The sequence below is a fragment of the Leopardus geoffroyi genome, chromosome C1 (genome assembly GCF_018350155.1).
Source record: "Leopardus geoffroyi isolate Oge1 chromosome C1, O.geoffroyi_Oge1_pat1.0, whole genome shotgun sequence".
NCBI classification, from domain to species: domain Eukaryota; kingdom Metazoa; phylum Chordata; class Mammalia; order Carnivora; family Felidae; genus Leopardus; species Leopardus geoffroyi.
Window position 1 is genome coordinate 277,023 of NC_059328.1, and position 15,828 is coordinate 292,850.

The 15,828-nt window shown below is 63.6% G+C and overlaps 1 long non-coding RNA gene across 1 annotated transcript; it reads right to left on the bottom strand.

Annotated features, from left to right (window-relative positions):
• Nucleotides 1-8,600: 8,600 nt before the first annotated feature.
• LOC123597001 lies at nucleotides 8,601-10,037 on the bottom strand. Its single transcript, XR_006711915.1, has 2 exons — nucleotides 9,439-10,037; nucleotides 8,601-8,896 (listed from the first exon to the last, which is right to left on the bottom strand). It is a non-coding gene; the product is annotated as an uncharacterized LOC123597001 (long non-coding RNA).
• Between the last annotated feature and the right edge of the window lie 5,791 nt (nucleotides 10,038-15,828).

Genomic DNA, 15,828 nt, shown 5'->3' on the forward strand with positions numbered 1-15,828 from the left:
CACAGGCTCCAACAACTGATCCAGCCAGGTGTCCCTTCTTTTCAGCTACTTTTAACCCGATGTTAAGCCTATCCATAGAGTTTCAAATTGTAGTTACTACATGTTTTCGTTTCTAAGGGTTCATTTGCTTTTTTTAAATCTACTATATAATTATTATAAGTTCCAGCTGCTTGCAGATATTAAACTTGTTATCTTTTTCTTTTTCAACATAGTAATTTTTTCTCCGTCTGTGTCTGATAATTTCCAAATCTGAGGTCCTTGCAAGTCTTTCTGATCTCTGTCGTTTCTACTGGTTCTTGTTCACGGTGTCTTATATTCTGGCATGCCTGGTTATCTTTGACTGTGTGCTAGTCATTGTACTTGAAAATTTGTTTTCCTTCTGCCAACCACCAGGGCCCTGCCTAGTCTGGGACCACCCTGACTCGAGAAAGATCCCTGCAGCTTGAACTGAGCCCCACTTACACCTCACTTTCAATGGAAACCTTGGGGCTCCCGGCTCCCTGTAGGGAAGGTGTCCTGTTAGACCCACCTCTGCACTTCGTGGGCACCCTGAACTTTCATTTACGTCCCCCAGCTCCCCAAGACTGTTAGAACAATAACTCTCATCCGACCCAACAGGACAGTGGGCTTTGTGTGCATTTGCCTCTCAAGGCCACGATTTTCCTTGGTTGCAGCCTGATATGCCCTTTACCGGTTCCACGGCTCGCCAAAGCTTTCGCAAGATAGCTTAGCGCTTTGGTTTTCCGTGAGCAGGTTTGGCCTAAGAGCCTCCGCCTTCCACTATTGCCGAGAGGCAACGGCCACCGTACTGGCCACATTCTCCTTCGTGGGGCTCTCTCGCCCTTGACCTGGGGCTCCTCACTCTCCCTCTTGCTCCTCTGTCTCCACTGTGAGTCCATCACCTACTTCCCAACCAGGAATCCTGGGACTCCTCCCAGCACAGTGGACCCTGACTGTGGCCTCCGCTCCCACCATCAGCAGGAGATAGCAGGTGTATCTCCTGCCCGGGTTCTCTGCTGACTTCCGACAGCCAGTGTGGAATCTCCACTTGGAAAATTCCCACCCCGATTCCACCTGCCTAATCAGAACCAGCACATGTCTGAGCTAAAACCACAGGACACGGGGGAATAGTGTTCTGAGTCCTCCCCAAACTCCAGATGTTGGGGTGCCAAGGGCTCTGTCCTCGGGCCCCTGCTCTCTACCGGCATCTGCTCCCCTCCCATGGCACTAGCACCCTGACGCACTGCCTCCCAGAGACGGGGAGACTCAGAATGCCTTGGGCTCTGGTGACCCAGTGGCACAGAGGTGCTGAGAACACAGTGACCAGCTGCCAACAGGCCAAGTCAAGGAGGTCTGAGGGCTGCCCAAGGGACTTGACATCCTAAAGGCCTCTAGGGACCTCAGTGCCAGTGGCTGTGGAAGACAGGGATGGGTTCTTGATGAGCACCAGAGAAGAAGGAAATGGACAACGAGGACCAGGCAAATAGTCACCTAGCAGGAGGCTGTGTGTAAGAACAACGCACACAGGTTTTCAGACTTCTGGCCTAGTGTTATCTGGATGGCATGACCGAGTGTGGTCCCTGCGAAGACAGGCTCGGGGACAACACAGGTGCTTTCAGGGTCTCAGACAGAAGGGGCCGAGGTCAAGACTGAGTCAGACTACAGGAGTATGCCTCAGAGTTGGGAGAGCCTGAGGGTGCTGAGGGTGTCACCGCCAGGCCCTGCCGGGACACTGGGGCCTGAGATCATTGTCCAGGGCAGGCAAGTGGGGGAAGGGGTGACCAGGACTTATCCAGGAGATTTGGAGAGGGGTCCCCAGTGCGGAGCTAACTTAACCCGATCTGTGGGCAGGTCTGAGGCCTCATGTGATGACCAGGCCTCCATCTGGGCTAGGCAGGGCTGGCGTGGTGCCTTGGGGTAAGAGAGGGGTTTTCCGGCTGTAGCCTTTGTGCTCTGAGCTTGGAGTGGCGAGCAGGTCCCTGGGTCCTTGTCTCGGGTGAGAAGAGCCAGGGCTTGAAGGGGTGGAAATCGATCAAAAGGTGGGTGAAGAAGGGCCCCCTTGGTGCAGCATCTAATCACGGCAAGGCCTACCTGCTTGTGCCAGGCTGTGCTGCCCGGTCAGCACAGCAGGAGAGAGCACCTAAGCCAGAGGCCTTCCCGCTGAGGGGGAAGGTGCCTCTGCTGCATCGGCTAGCTCAGAGTGGGAGGCGGGTGGCATGGTTGCTGGGAACGACACCACTGGGAAGTCCTGAGGGGGCAGAGCCAGTGCCCTGTGGGGGAGCCCTTGTCCTGCGCAGAGCCGCCAAGTCTGAGCCCTGAACATAAGGGTCTGGCTCTGCTGAGTCTGTGACTTGACCTTTTCCCCAGTTTCTAGGGCAGTGCTGAGGGGGCCCCTCCCTCATCCAGATCCACACCCCTGAGAGAGAGAGAGAGGTGACTAGCAGTGTTTGCCCCCTCCCCTCCCATGAGGGGCATTGACCCCAGGGACAGCTGCCCAAGAGGAGCACGTGTGGGCTGGCAGGGCCCCCCCAGAGTCCAGCCACACCTGTCCCAGGTGTTTGCTGTGCCATGGCCAGAAGGTGAGTCAGACAGAGGAGCCTGGGGCTTCAGGAAGACCCCAGCCTGTGCAAAGAAGCAAGCGCCCGGTGCCAGCCAGAGGCGCAGGGACCTGCAGAGGCGTCTCTGAGCTCGGGTCCCCTCAGAACCCAGAGCTGGCCAAGTGCTAGGAGAGTGCCCCCGCCCCCTGAGTCCAAGGCTCTGGAGGCTCCGGGGCCCTCCCCCTGCCCCAGCACAGCCCCAGCCAGCTGGCAATCCCCTGGCACGGAGGTGGGAGCCCCCATCAGCCTGGTTTCCAGGCCAAAGTCAGCCTCGGTCGGGTGCGGAGACCCTGAGGCCATCTGTGGCTGGCTGCCATGCAGGAAGTAGCCAGGAGCCACAGCACAATGGCCCTTTGTCCTGCTGCCTCACCCAGGCAGGCCTTGCCCGCAGCCAGGGCTGGGGGGCTGGAGGCTGGGCCCCCTCAGGCCAGCTCTGCCACCAGCCAGACTGTGTCCCCAAGCATGAGGTGGCCTTTATCACCCTCCCAGGTCAGGCCTCCCTGTCCCTAGAGAACCTGTCTCTCCTGTCCCACCCTGTTCCTGCTGCCATGGCAACGTCCGCACCCAGCAGGTGGGCCGGGCCAGAACCTTTGTCTGGCAGCCACCGGTGTCTCCGTCTCCATCTCCGGTCATCCTGGCACACACTGCAGCTGCCGCCCTTCAGGCCAGGACGACCCGGGCCCGTTGTGCCGCGTAGGGCGGCCCCAGGCTGATCGTTCAGGGCTCAGGCACCAGCGGGCAGGGCCACTGTGGCTCTCCCCTTGGAGGAGGCCAGAGGCTCCAGGTCCTGCCCCACTGCCCTCCCCCCCCCCCGCGTCCACATACGTCCTTGAGGGGTGGGGGCATGCTGTCCCAGAGAGACCTGTGGGGGGCAAGCGTCCCAGGCCTACCCTTCCAGCGCCCCTGCCCTGGGCAGGAGCTGGGATCTCGCTGCCGCCAAGAACCGGTGGCCGTGCGCGGCTGCTTGGTCAGGAGTGACTGCCCCAGGCTCGGGGTCTTGAAGCCGGCCATCGGCAGAGTTCAGATGGGCCTGAGAGTCCACAGGGCCCAGCCTCGTCGTCGGGGGCTGCCTGTGACAACTACAGGAGCACAGGAACGTCCCAACTGACCGTTTGTCTGAAGCCGGGAGGTGTGACGCGTGGGAGCCTGGCCTGTGCGCCGAGCCCTCCTGGGCCCCTTTGCCAGCACAAGGGAGCTGATGGTGCAGGTTCCACAGCGTGACTTTGGGTCACTTTTACTCTCCTTGGGACTCAAGCAGAGCAGGACAAGGAGAACGGTGAGTGTCACCGTCGGGTCAGAGAGCGAGCAGGTGCTTAGCCAGACCAGAACCTTCCTCTTCAAGGTGACAGCCAGCGGGGACGGTCAGTGTAAGTGTCGTTGGCCGGGAGCCGGCTGGCCGTGCGGCATAGCAGCCCACAGCCCACTGCCCGCCCGCCCACTCTGGACCCACCTGCGCTCGGCTTAGGGAGCTGGCCTCCACTCAGGAAAAGCCCAGCTCTCCCCTGGCCTTTCCGCTCCCGGGCCAGGAGCATCCCTCAGCGACACGGCTTCGGCCAGCGCGGGCAGCCTCTCGGCAGGACAGCGAGTTGCTGCGCCCTTGTCCAGAGCGGGACAGGAGCGTGTGCAGAGGGCTCTTGCCCCGGGCCAGTCACGGCGCCGGCGGGCTGCTCTGGCAGCTCCCAGGACAGGCTCTTCGCTCGATCTCCTGCAGAAAACGGTGTGGTCCCTTGCGAGTCAGAGTTCACGTGATCCAGGCGTCTCTGAGCGTGTGTGAGCGCTGCAATCAACGGCAAAGTCCGGTGTCCTCTCGCCCGGCTGACCAGGCCAGGCGTCGCTGCAGTAGCCACAAAGGCGAAAGACGGCCGCCGCCTGGGCCCGCGACTTGGCGGGGGTTCACTTCTGCCTCACTCCAGGCGCCCTCCGCCCCGCGACGCTCTTCAGGGGACTGTCCCCCTCCCCGGCTCCAGGGGGGGCTCCTTCCCTGCCGTCCCAGACACCAATCCCGAGCGGGGCCTCATCCAGCCGCCCTCGTCCTCCCGGGAGCTTCTGAAGTCTGGCCACGCCATGCCCGTGAGCCCTGACCCCCACATCTCTGGGCAGAGCCAGGTGGCTCCTACACACAGAGGCATCAAGCTGTCCTGCAACCAGCGGACGGGTAGCGTGTGGAGGACAGGGCGTGAGCCTGAGAAGGGGGTCGGCAGCGAGCAGCCCCTCCTCCCCTCCAGCAGCAAACGCCTCTGGGTTTGTTAGGGGGCAACGCCTCGGTCTCCCCCAAGACACGGAGGCACTGGCAGGTGCATCCTGACCCCAGCCCCACACAAGCACAGACACCCTGAGCGGGCACTGGGGGCATGGGGGTCCTCGCAGTCCCGAACCGAAGGAGGGGTGTGCCTCGTGGGTCGCCCTAGTCAGCACTGCCCTAGGGGCTGGAGGTTAGAGGGTCAGAGGTCACTGATGCCTCCAGATGCCGCGCCGGGGGCCAGGGGGACCAGACCAGCTCCCGGCTGTCCCGTCGGGAGGTGTGAGGGAGGAGCCTGCAGGTTCAGATACCCCCATCACCAGCACAGCTCTTTTGGGGCAGAAGGCCAGGCTGAGCTTGGCTGGGGAGTGGACTAGGGTGGACAGTGGATTCGGAACCCCACCCCAAGGGATTTCGGGTTGCTCCACTGGGACCCTCTGTGTGGCGGGGACAGGAGGCCAGCAGGGTGGCATCGCAGGGACAGCACCCTCTGGAGCCCTCTGTGGCAGCCACTCTCCTGGCCACGTCCACCCCTGGAGGACAGCCTCTGGGTCTAAAGACCAGAGCCTGGGCAGAAAGACAAGGCCCCACAAAGCCCAGTCCCTGGGCTGAAGCACACCCGGGAGCCGACAGCCCGGGGACGAGCCCTTTGTGATCGGGGCTTGCAGGGGAGTTGCCAGAGTTCACTCTGGAAAACAGCTGGGTCCTTTGGGATCCCCACTGGTGGGGCTAATCACGTGTGGGGCTGCGTGTCCTTGCGGGACCTTCCGCGGGGAGTGCCCTCCATCCGCCTCCCCAAACCCTGCGGCCGTGGCCCCAGACCCTCGCAAACCCCAATGTGCAGTCTTGCATCCCTTAGCCTCGGGGTCCCAAAATTGGGGCTTACGGGGGTTGCCACGACCTCAGCCCCCAGACCAGCCCCCCGCCCTCCAGAAGGGCTCCTCTTCTCGACACCAGGCATGTGAGTCTATGTGACCCACGCCCACCCCGGCTGTGGCCTCCTGCCCTAGGGTTGTTGCTGGGGGCACCCAAGGAAGGGATCCTGGGAGATTCAGGCAGACGGGACCCCGCCGTTGCTGCCGCGGCTTGGGGCCGGGGGCCCAGAGCTGAGAGGGGCAGGTCCAGGCTCGGCCCTCTGTTAATGGGAGATGCGGCCGTTGCCAGGGCCACCCCTGGGGCAGAGCAGAGGGTGCGGCGTGTGACCTCACTCGCCTCCCCGGGCTCGTCGGCAAGGCGGTGCCCAGGGGCCAGGACAGTAGCTGCTGCCCTGGGCCTCCCAGCTGCCTGCACACTTCAGAAGCTCTCCTCCCTGGTTTTTGTTCAAGCTGGGCCCCGGCGGGCGGGCAGGCGGGTGAGCAGGGCGAGGGGGGGGGGGGGCAGGAATGTGTGCGGGGGCCTGCCGCCCGCCCAGCGGCTGCGTCACGTCGCTGCCTCCCTCCTGGCCTATGGGAGCCCGGGGGACACACCTGTTGGCGGCCAGGAGCAGAGATTGGTCGGCAGGGAGCAGGCACCTGCATGGGGCGGGGTGAGGCCCTACATGTAAGGCGAGCCCGGGGCCACCGTCTCTTCCCTGCCCTGCCCTTCACAGCTGCAGAAGGACCCGACCACGGCCTCCATTGTTCCCCGTCGCTCTCAAAACTTTCCCGAAAGACCAGGCCATCTGTCCACCTGCACACGTGTGAACTTAAGTTTTTCCTTTGTGAGGAGCCTCAGCTGAGGGAGGCAGGAAGCTGGTTTTTTCCAGGAGGCGGGCAGTGTTCACTGGCCTCCTAAGCTGCTCCAAGGTTGGATCCCGGTTGGGGTCAGGCTGGGCACCCAGGCCGCTCACCACAGGCTCAGAGGTATTTGGGGTGACGATGCCAAAGCTTCTCTGATGTCTGTCCTGAGGCCTGGGGAGGCGGGGGGGGCCCTGGGCGCAGGGACAGTGCCGGACATGCTGGTCTAGCCGCCAGGCTGGGGTCGGAGCGGCCTCCCACCCTCCTCCTCCAGGCGCAGAACCTGTTGGGGCAGGTAAGCGCAGGAGGTGGCGGCGGAGGAGTCTGAGGAGGCCGCCTGTGGGGAGAGGCCCTTGAGTGGCTGACCCGGAGAGGACACTCTGAGCGATGGTGGCTGATGGGCTCAGACCCGGGGAGGTGGGCCCCTCGGGCCGAGCACGCTGGGTGTTGGATTCAGAGCCATCTTGGGCTGGCCAGGGCCGCTCAGGGTCCGGCAGGCATGAGCACTGGGCACTGGGTGTCTTCTAGCCTACGGCGGGGGGGGGGGGGGGGGGGGGGTGCGCACGCAGGTCAGGGTCACCAACAGTGAGCGTTCCCGCCTTCCGCCTGGCGACAGGACCTTCTGGAAAGCTTGCAAATCGGCCACGGATGTGACAGTTCTTGAGGTACCTTATTCCCCCAGAGCTGGGCGTGGGGAAGAAGCACTCGGGGGCCTGGGCTCAAGGGCACCCACAGCCCCGGTCACGGGCTTCTGGAGTTTGCTCTTGAAGGGAAGGGCTTGGCTTTACCAGAGGCCACACTGGTGATGGTCGGAGCTCGGGGCCAGGGCCAGCCTGGCCCGGATTCAGACTCTTTCTCACCCGCCTGTGTCTGAGGCGCCAACAAAGCCGGAAGCACCTTGGAGAAGGTGTAGGCCGGCCCCCTGCCTGACACCATTACTCAGGGCAGGAAAGCGTTTCCAAAGGTTCTTCCCTAAATGCAAAGTAGCAACGATCACAGCACGCCAACACTCCGTTCTGGCCAAGTACGGCCCTCGCTACCTCGGCCGCGCACACCCAGCTCTGGACTTGCCGCGTGGCTCCCCGAGAGCAGCTTTTATAGTCCAGATCGCTGGCTTTTTTAGACGGTCTTCAAGTTCAGGAGGTGATAACATTGATGTGACATAAAGCTAACTTTCTCTGAGGCAGCATATAGGTTCCATTGTTCTGGATGAACAAAACTCGTAGGGCAGAGGAAAACGACGTTCTGATGAATCCAGTGGGGGCATGTTAGGCCTTCTCAGGCCGAGCATCTGGAAAAATAGGGCGGTTTTGTTTGGCTTTTTTCTAGTAACCCAGATGAGATGCTTACGAGTCAGAGCAGCTGGCAGCATGCCGAATTAGCCAGAATGAAAGTGCAAAGCAAATGTAAAACGGGGCCACGGTCTACCGTGAATTTTCCGACATTTTGGTAATTTGCAAATACCTCGTCCGCAAGACGGGTCGGTAAGAATGTCTTTGGCGAATCCGAGAGGAGGTAAACCGCCCAGAAGTCACCCCCGCTCCCGGGGCATCCGGTGCGTTCTCGGGCTCGGGCCAGCGTGGGCGCGGGGACACGGCGGGGAATGGCGGCCGGGAGGCCCCTGGAGAGACGCCCCGCGTGTGGACAGGCCCGCTGGCCGCCCCCACCCCGCCCCCACCCCGCGGCCTCTGGGCCCCGCTGGCCAGCACGGTACACGGGGTTGGGTTTCAGCGCTTTGTTCTCCGCGCGGCCCTCAACGTTGATTAAGGCCCGTCAGGCAGGTTAACCGGCAAGTTAGTTTTTCACGCTGGGATCGCGTTCCCCGCCCACCCCACCCCTGCCTGTACAGGTGGGACCCGCCAAGGGCTGGGCAGGTGGGGCCCTCGCTCTGCAAAGAGGAGCCTGGAGGGTGCTGCCCTGGGCCTCCCGACTCATTCCTTGATTTTCCCAAGCTAAGCCTGCTCAGAGTGGTGATGATTAACCAGACCCCACATCTGGGAACACAACGCTGGCTTCACTCCCTGCCAACAAGGGGCCGAGAAAGCACCATTTAGTCGCTCTGAAGCAGGGAAGGTTTATTTCCACTTTTCGTATCTGCCCGTAGGACCTGCCCCGGGCGCAGGATGGGCGCAGGGTGGGCGCGGGAGGGTCGGGGATCTTGACCTCACGCTGAGCTGCACTCAGAGGCCAAGGCCAGGTGCTGGTCTCTCCTTGTGGATCTACAGGTTCTGAGTTCAGGGAGAGTGTGGGATTGTGTCCTGGAACTCAGGAGGGGGCACTCTGCTGCCCACCGGCCTGCCCCGGCTGTGTCCGTGTATCTCTGTGTCCGTGCAGCTCTTCACCTCCTAGGTGACAGCGTCAGGGCCGATGAGCCGGCGGGCGGCAGACAGCGGGGGCGGCCTGTTCCCCTGGCTTGCCGCCAGGCCAGCTCTGGGCCCGTGGGGTCTCCAGGGCCTCGGGTGCTCCTCGGCCAAGGACACTAGGGACGCCGGGCTCTGGCTCCAGAGGCCACACAGTGGGAGGCCGGCCTGTGCACAGCGGGCTGGCTACAAGGGAGGGCCACCGGGCCCCCAGCCCCCACCGCCTTCCCCCGTAGCCTGGCAGCTGAGAGCAGAGCTGAAATTTAACTCAGCCCTGAAAGCACAGTTGAGGTAGTTTCGCCCAGCTCAGAAAGAGGTACGATCGCATCCCTAAAGCACACTGATTTTCCAGGGTCTGTGGGACAGACCTGGAAAGGTGAGGTGTGGTTCCGGAGCGGGGCAGGTGGTGACGGGGGCACAGGGCAAGAGGCTGGCCGTGGGCTCCACCCTCTGAGCCTGGACACAGCCACCCGGAGGCTCCAGGCTCCTGTGAAGCCGCCTTCCCAGGCAGAGGCCAGGCGTCTCACCTGTCCCCCCCCAACGCTGGGCCTGTGTCACCGTCAGGTCCTCTGAGAAACGCTGGCTGTTCCTGAGGACAAACCTGGAGAACGAGGTGAACCTTGGCTAGGCAGATGGACAGGCTTTGTTGTGGCCAGGCGGGTGGCCTGGGGAGAATCAGCATGGGCCCCACACCCCGTCTCCACGGCCTCTGTGGGTGGAAGGTGCCGGAAAACTTGAGGAGCTGCTCTGGCCCGCTCGCCAGGTCCAGGTGTCAGCCGTCACAGAGAAGGGACAGGAGGTTGGACGGGACCCCTCGGGCTCGCCAGGGCAGGGGGCCAGGGTTCTCCCAGTTCCACGCAGGGCCCCAGGTGCGGACACAGACCCGTCCTCTTCCTTGACCCCACTCTGAACTCTGAAGACCGGCCTGGCACGCGGGGCCACGGGGTGGTGGTGGGGGTGCTCATCCTGCGTTCTGTACTTGGGCACAGGCTGGGCGGGGCTACCCCCTTGGTCCTTCCTCCAGGCCCAGCGCTGTCTCAGCCTCGGACCTCACGGCCGGCAGCAGCCAGAAGCCCAGGGCCACGGAGCAGTGGGGCGGGCAGACAGACCCACCTGTGACCTGGCCGGTGAGCGAGGTGGAGGGCCTGGGCCTTGGGGAATTCCCGCCCTGCTCGCTGGGGTGGGGCTGAGGAGGGGCTCCCCCGTGCTGTCCTGCCTCAAGAGCCATGGCCCACTCCCCATCCTTGTCCCATCACCCTTCCGCGCCCTTGACAAGGGCACCAGGGGGCCGGGCTGGAGACGGCCCAATGGCTGTCCTGGGGCGGTGTCTGGGAGACAGAGGCTCATTGTCCAGCCTCAGCAGCCCTTCGGGTTTGAGATGCACTCACCTTCACCCGGACCCTGAGGGGGCAGGGCCCGATGTCCACACCTTTCCCTGGGACCACTCTGTCCTTGCCTCCGGCAGACAGGACACCCTGTCCCTCCTTGGGGCCACGTCCAGAGTCGATGGCCCCGCCGAGCTGGGCAGGGCTGGCCGGGCAGGAGGTCACCCTGCGGTCCTGGCCTTTAGGGGTTTCCAGGTGCTGAGGCCCAGCGCCGCCCCCCCCCCCCCCACCAGGCTCCCCTGTGTCTGCCCAGCACTATGGCCTCAGGATGCCCGGGGACTCTCCTGAGCCCCCACCCCTCTGGGTCCCCTTCCCCCCTCCATGCCCTAAGAGGACGAGCATGGTTCTGCCTCAGGCTGCTGACCACACCCCCCCGTGGGGCGGCCCCCAGACCCAGTTGGGGGCGGCCATCGCCATCTTACTGGGCAGCATTGGATGGTGTCAGGTCTCTAATACTGCCTGGTAATGATGACGGCGGGGCCCTGCACGCAGCGATGGGGCCGCCCTCCCCCAGCCCCAGGCCCCTCCCTTTCCCCACGCAGGCCCCACGCAGGCCCCAGCTCCCCGACAGACACCCTGAGTCGGCCCACCCACCCAGAGTTCCTCTGTCCCCTCCTGCCAGGTGGGGCTGTGGGGCAGAAAGGTGACCCCTCCCCTGGACCCAGGCATGTCTCAGTGCCCCTTCTTGGCCCCCCAGAGTGAAAGGTGTCCTGCAGCTGCACTGAGCCCCCCCCCTCCCCCCCCCAGGGATCCTGGATTAGGACGCTCAGGTATCAGGCCCTACCCACAACACCCCAGCAGGTGCTGCCACCACACCCGGCAGGTGTGGGCTGAGCGGGCCACAACAAAGGGCTCTGGAGGGCAAAGGCCCAGCCTGGGCCTCGGGGTGGCCCCGAGACAGCCCCAGGGCAGGCGGGCCACCTTGCAGACTGGCAACATCTACGGCCTTGGTCCTGGGTCTCGAGCCCCAGGTCTCCTCGCTCCGGAGAAAGCAGGGAGGAGCCCTCGGGCCTCCCTGCCCGGGGATCCTCACCCCTTCCCACCTGGACCCTGCCTGCCCACGGGTGGGCACCAGGTGTCTGTCCCTGTCCTCGGGCCGAGGCGCACCTGGGCCTCTGTGGGCATCTTACCGGACAGTGCTGGATTTCTTGGCTTGACTCTAACACTGTCTGGTAACGATGTTCAAAGGTGACCCACCGCCTGCCTGCCAGGAAGCGGCCCGAGGACACGCCGTCCTAAGCTCCTGGACTCCAAAGACGGGCCAAGGGCCCAGAGCTGGCTTAGGGCTGGGCAGACAGCCTGTCTCCGCTGTGCAGCCCGGCGTATCAGGGCGGCCCCCACCTGCAGGTTGGTGCCCCTCTGCCGTACCACTGAGCCCAGGCTGGGGACCCCTGGCTCCCTCCCGAGCTGAGTTCTCAGGGTGCTCTGACCCCCGGGGAGAGACCATGAGGATTGGGACATTAGGACCGGAAAAGGGCCACCTGTCATGTCCTGGACACCGACCTCGTCCCGGGGCCCTGGCCCGCACACCCAGCCCCGCCTGCTCTACCCCTGTGTGTTCGCTGCGGCCGAACTCAGGGCCGTCAGCAGAAGTGGAGATTGGGCCCAGTCAGCAGCCGCCTGAGGAAATGCATTTTCTGGCTGGCACAGAGTTGGCAACAGGCAGCAGCACCCCCCCCTTCCCTTCGCAGCCCCTCCTGCCCACCCTACAGGGTCACCCACCGTGGCTGTCTAGGGCGCCATGGCCAGTCCTGTGGGAGCTGGCCCCACCCGTAGAGGCCCCAGTCAAGTGAGGCCAGCCACGGGCGGTGGCCTCTCTCACACCAGGACTCTTAACTCTGCAAAGGGGAACTCACTCTCTTGGTCAACCAGGGATGCGGGAAGGACAACGGTGTGTTCGGGTGCCGCGGCCCAAACCCACAGTCGGAGGGCAGTAGACATCCTGTGCTGTTTCCCAACGAGAACAGAGTCTCCCACTCCCCCAACCAGCCCCCACGGTGTCACGGTCGAGGCTGGGAACATTGTCTGCCATCGGCGAGGCCGGGATGGCCCTTTGTCTTATCTTTCTGATCTGAAGCCAGGACGCCAGCCTCCGGACCTGCCCAGCTGACTTGCACCGGGGCGGCCCCTCTAGGCCCCGGGAACCCCACCCTGTACTGGGTCCCCAGCTGGCCTCTAGGGAGGGAGGAGGGGTCTGACCCTGGCCTCACCGTTATTCATTAACCAGCCAAGAGCCGTTCAGGGAACTGGGGAGGGTGCCACAGGAAGCATACTCACGTTCAAGTGCAGGGAAACCAGATCATTCGCTCCGTAGCTACACCCACAGGCACACGCACCTGGGGGGCTGCGTGCCGGGGCTGCCTTGGGTCACAGGACTTCTGGGGGCCACTCTGCAGACTCAGGATGGCCGGGGGTCTCACTGCTTCCTCAGGGCGGGGCACTGCCATCCTGGAAGTGTTTGCCGCTGACTGGAGGCCGCCTGCACCACAGCCTGCCGATGGGCGTCTTACCAGACACGGTTAGATCTGGGTTCCGTTGTCTAATACTGTCTGGTAATGCCGTTCATCCATGGCCTGACCACCGCTGGAGGAGGGGCCCCTGGAGGGACACCGGGTGGAGGGCGAGGCCCGTGGGCCTTTACGGGCCCATTAGTGGCCCTGAGCCAGGCAGCGCACACCTGCCCAGGCCCAGGGCCCTTGTGTCCCCCACAGGGCATGGGCCATGCAGGACTTCCCCAGCCTCCAGACCCAGCCCGGGGGAGCCCTCTGACCCCTCAGGGGGTCAAAATGGATACACAGCCATAATGGATTATCGGTGTAATAAAGGGTGAGAGGTGCGGAGGTGGCTGGCTTCTGTGCATCTCGGGTCCACGGGTGGATGGGGCTGTCAGGGTCTGCGAGCAGGCGAGGCAGACGTCATGCCGTTGGCACCGCCGTGGGGCCAGAAGAACCCCCGGGGGCTGCAGCCAGCTAGCCCCCTGGAGTCCCACCTAGAGCCCTCACCACCCCCCAACCTGTGCCAGGCAGGGGGGTCCCGAGGAGGACAAGACTGAAACAGCCCCAGACCCCCAAACCTCCCACGCAGAGCAGGGAAGGGCACCCGTGGCCAGTAGTGCACCCAGACACCTCCCTGGGCCACACTGTCCCCCACCCCAGGCAGCACGAGGGGCGGGGCGGGAGGGTACAAGCTACCTTTGCTTCCCTTTGTGGGCCTAAGCTCAGGACCCCACCAGGTCCCCACGGGCCCATCTCGGAGGCTTGGGCCGTCAGTCAAGGAGTGGTTTCCAGGTGCCAGACCATCAACATGGGGTTGAATCGGGGCAGGCAGCTCTTAATCTTCAGCTGCTCTCAGGCCCCCACCCTGCTCCCCGCTGCTCCCCTCTGAGAAGTCCTCTGAGAAGGACATCATGGAGATGTCCTCTGTCTAGAGCTATCCCCAAAACCAAACTTCTGGATGCTGATCCCACCCTCAGTCTCACGGCTGTCCCCCCCCCCCCCCCACAGCCCCTTCTTCCCCCCTGAGAATTCCAAGTAGGTCCTGGGGTCTGCACATTGCTCAAGTGCTCTGCAGGCTGAGTCAGGAAGAGGGGACCTCTGGGGGCTCTGGGGGAGGCCCCCTCCCTGCTCCTTCCTCCTCTCCACCCCCCACTTCCCTCCTTCCATCACCAAGTCTCTCCTGAGCACCTGTGACCACCTTGCACAGTTCTAGACGCCGGGGAGAGGAGGAACGTCCCTGAGAGGGGGTAGCAGGTGCGAGGAGGCTGGGGAGCAGAACACGTCAACTACGAGGGCTGTCGGTGTTGAAGAAGCCAGAGCAATCGAGAAGGTGGTGGTTGGGGGTGGGGGTGGGTAAAGCCGGCCCAGGAAGGCCTCTGGGATCAGATGACCAAGTGGGGACCATGCAGACACCCACGGGAGCAAGCAGGGGTACCGGAGGCTGCATGGAGTCCGACAGGAGGACTTTGGCCCAGCGTCCAAGCAGCACAGCCTGGTCCCAGACAAGGCGCCAACTGCCCACCCACCGCTTAGGCTCTTCCCCACTTTCCCTGGCCCCAGAGGTAGGGCCGAGGCACCGCCTCCTGCCCCCAGCACACCCCCCAGCTCAGAGGCCCCCAGCTGCCCACCTGCCCCCTCGGGGATGGCAGGTTAATGATCCTCCTGCCCTGCTCCGGGCTGCAGAGGCACAGTGACGCGCCCAGCCCCAGGCCATTACCACCGTGGGAAAGGCTGGGGCGGCACCCACACCATCCAGTTTGTCGGGTTATGAGGCAAGGTTTTGCAGTTTGAGCTCTTGTGTCAGTGCAGGCAAGGGGCCACCTTCCCAGAGCCCACAGGGACCCAGGGTGGTGGGCTGGCCCTCCAAGGGGTCTGGGCCCCTGGAAGTAAGCTGGGGAGGGGCGCACTGGTTCCTGAGGGAAGACAAGTATGGGGGCTCTGTGCTCAGGCCAAGGGAAAGACCAGGGCCCCACTCCCCCACACCCTCTGCTGCCCCGGCAGGCCTAGGCTGGCGGCCACTAGCCCTAATCACTCAGGTCAAGGGTTGGGCTGCAGGGGCTCTCTGCCCTCCAGGCTGACCCACGGCCACCTTGGGGCAGAAAGTCTCAGACCACAGTCCAGCAGGACTGACCCCTGAAAGTCCCCAGTACCAGCACAGGCGGGCGAGGAGCCCGGGATGCACCAGCCTCGGCGTGGGGTCAGGGAAGCCTCTCCACAGGGGGGCTTGTCCACAGGACACCCAAAGTAAGGAGCGGTTTAAAGGGTATATTAACCTCCAAGGGCCACGAACTGGGGGGCTTGAAGCAACAGAAATGCACTCCGTCCCAGCTCAGGAGGCCAGAGGTCAGAAATCGAGGTGGGGGGCGGGGGCTCTCCTTCCCGAGTCTCCAGGGGAGGGTCCGTCCTGCCTCCTCCGGCCTCTGGTGGCTCCAGGCCACACCACTCCAGCCTCTGTCCCCCATCTTCACGTGACTTCTCCTGGGTCTCCTCTCTCTGCCTCCCTCTTGTGAGGACGCTGGCCATCGGATTTAGGGCCCACCAGATAATCCAGGAGGATCTCATCTCAAGACCCTCAATCACATCTGCAAAGACCCTTTTTCCAAGTAAGGTCACATCTGCAGGTTCTGGGGCTCCGGACATGGACACATTTGGGGGGACACCATCCAGCCCTGCAAGAAGCAAGTGAAGGCACCCTAAGCAGAGACGCCCTTGACCCACACAAGACCCTGGAGGGTGGCGAGGCCACGTGGCTGGACGGTGGACACCACATGAGAGGCTGTGGTAAGCGGAGATGAAACAGAGCCCGTAAAACAGGGAACGCGAAAACCTTTACGGGGTCGGGTCTGGGGTTCCGGGCGTGGGTTTGGGGGTCTTCAGAAGGCTCAGGGATGATCACGTGAAGGATGCAAGGCCCGTGCGGGGACCGTGCACATAAGGCCCCTGCTCCAGCCACAGCCCCACCCCACCTCCCACCAAAGCCCCCCCCCCCCCCCACTAGCTCCCCGTGGAGCCTGGCCTCTTGCCCCTCCCACCTGCT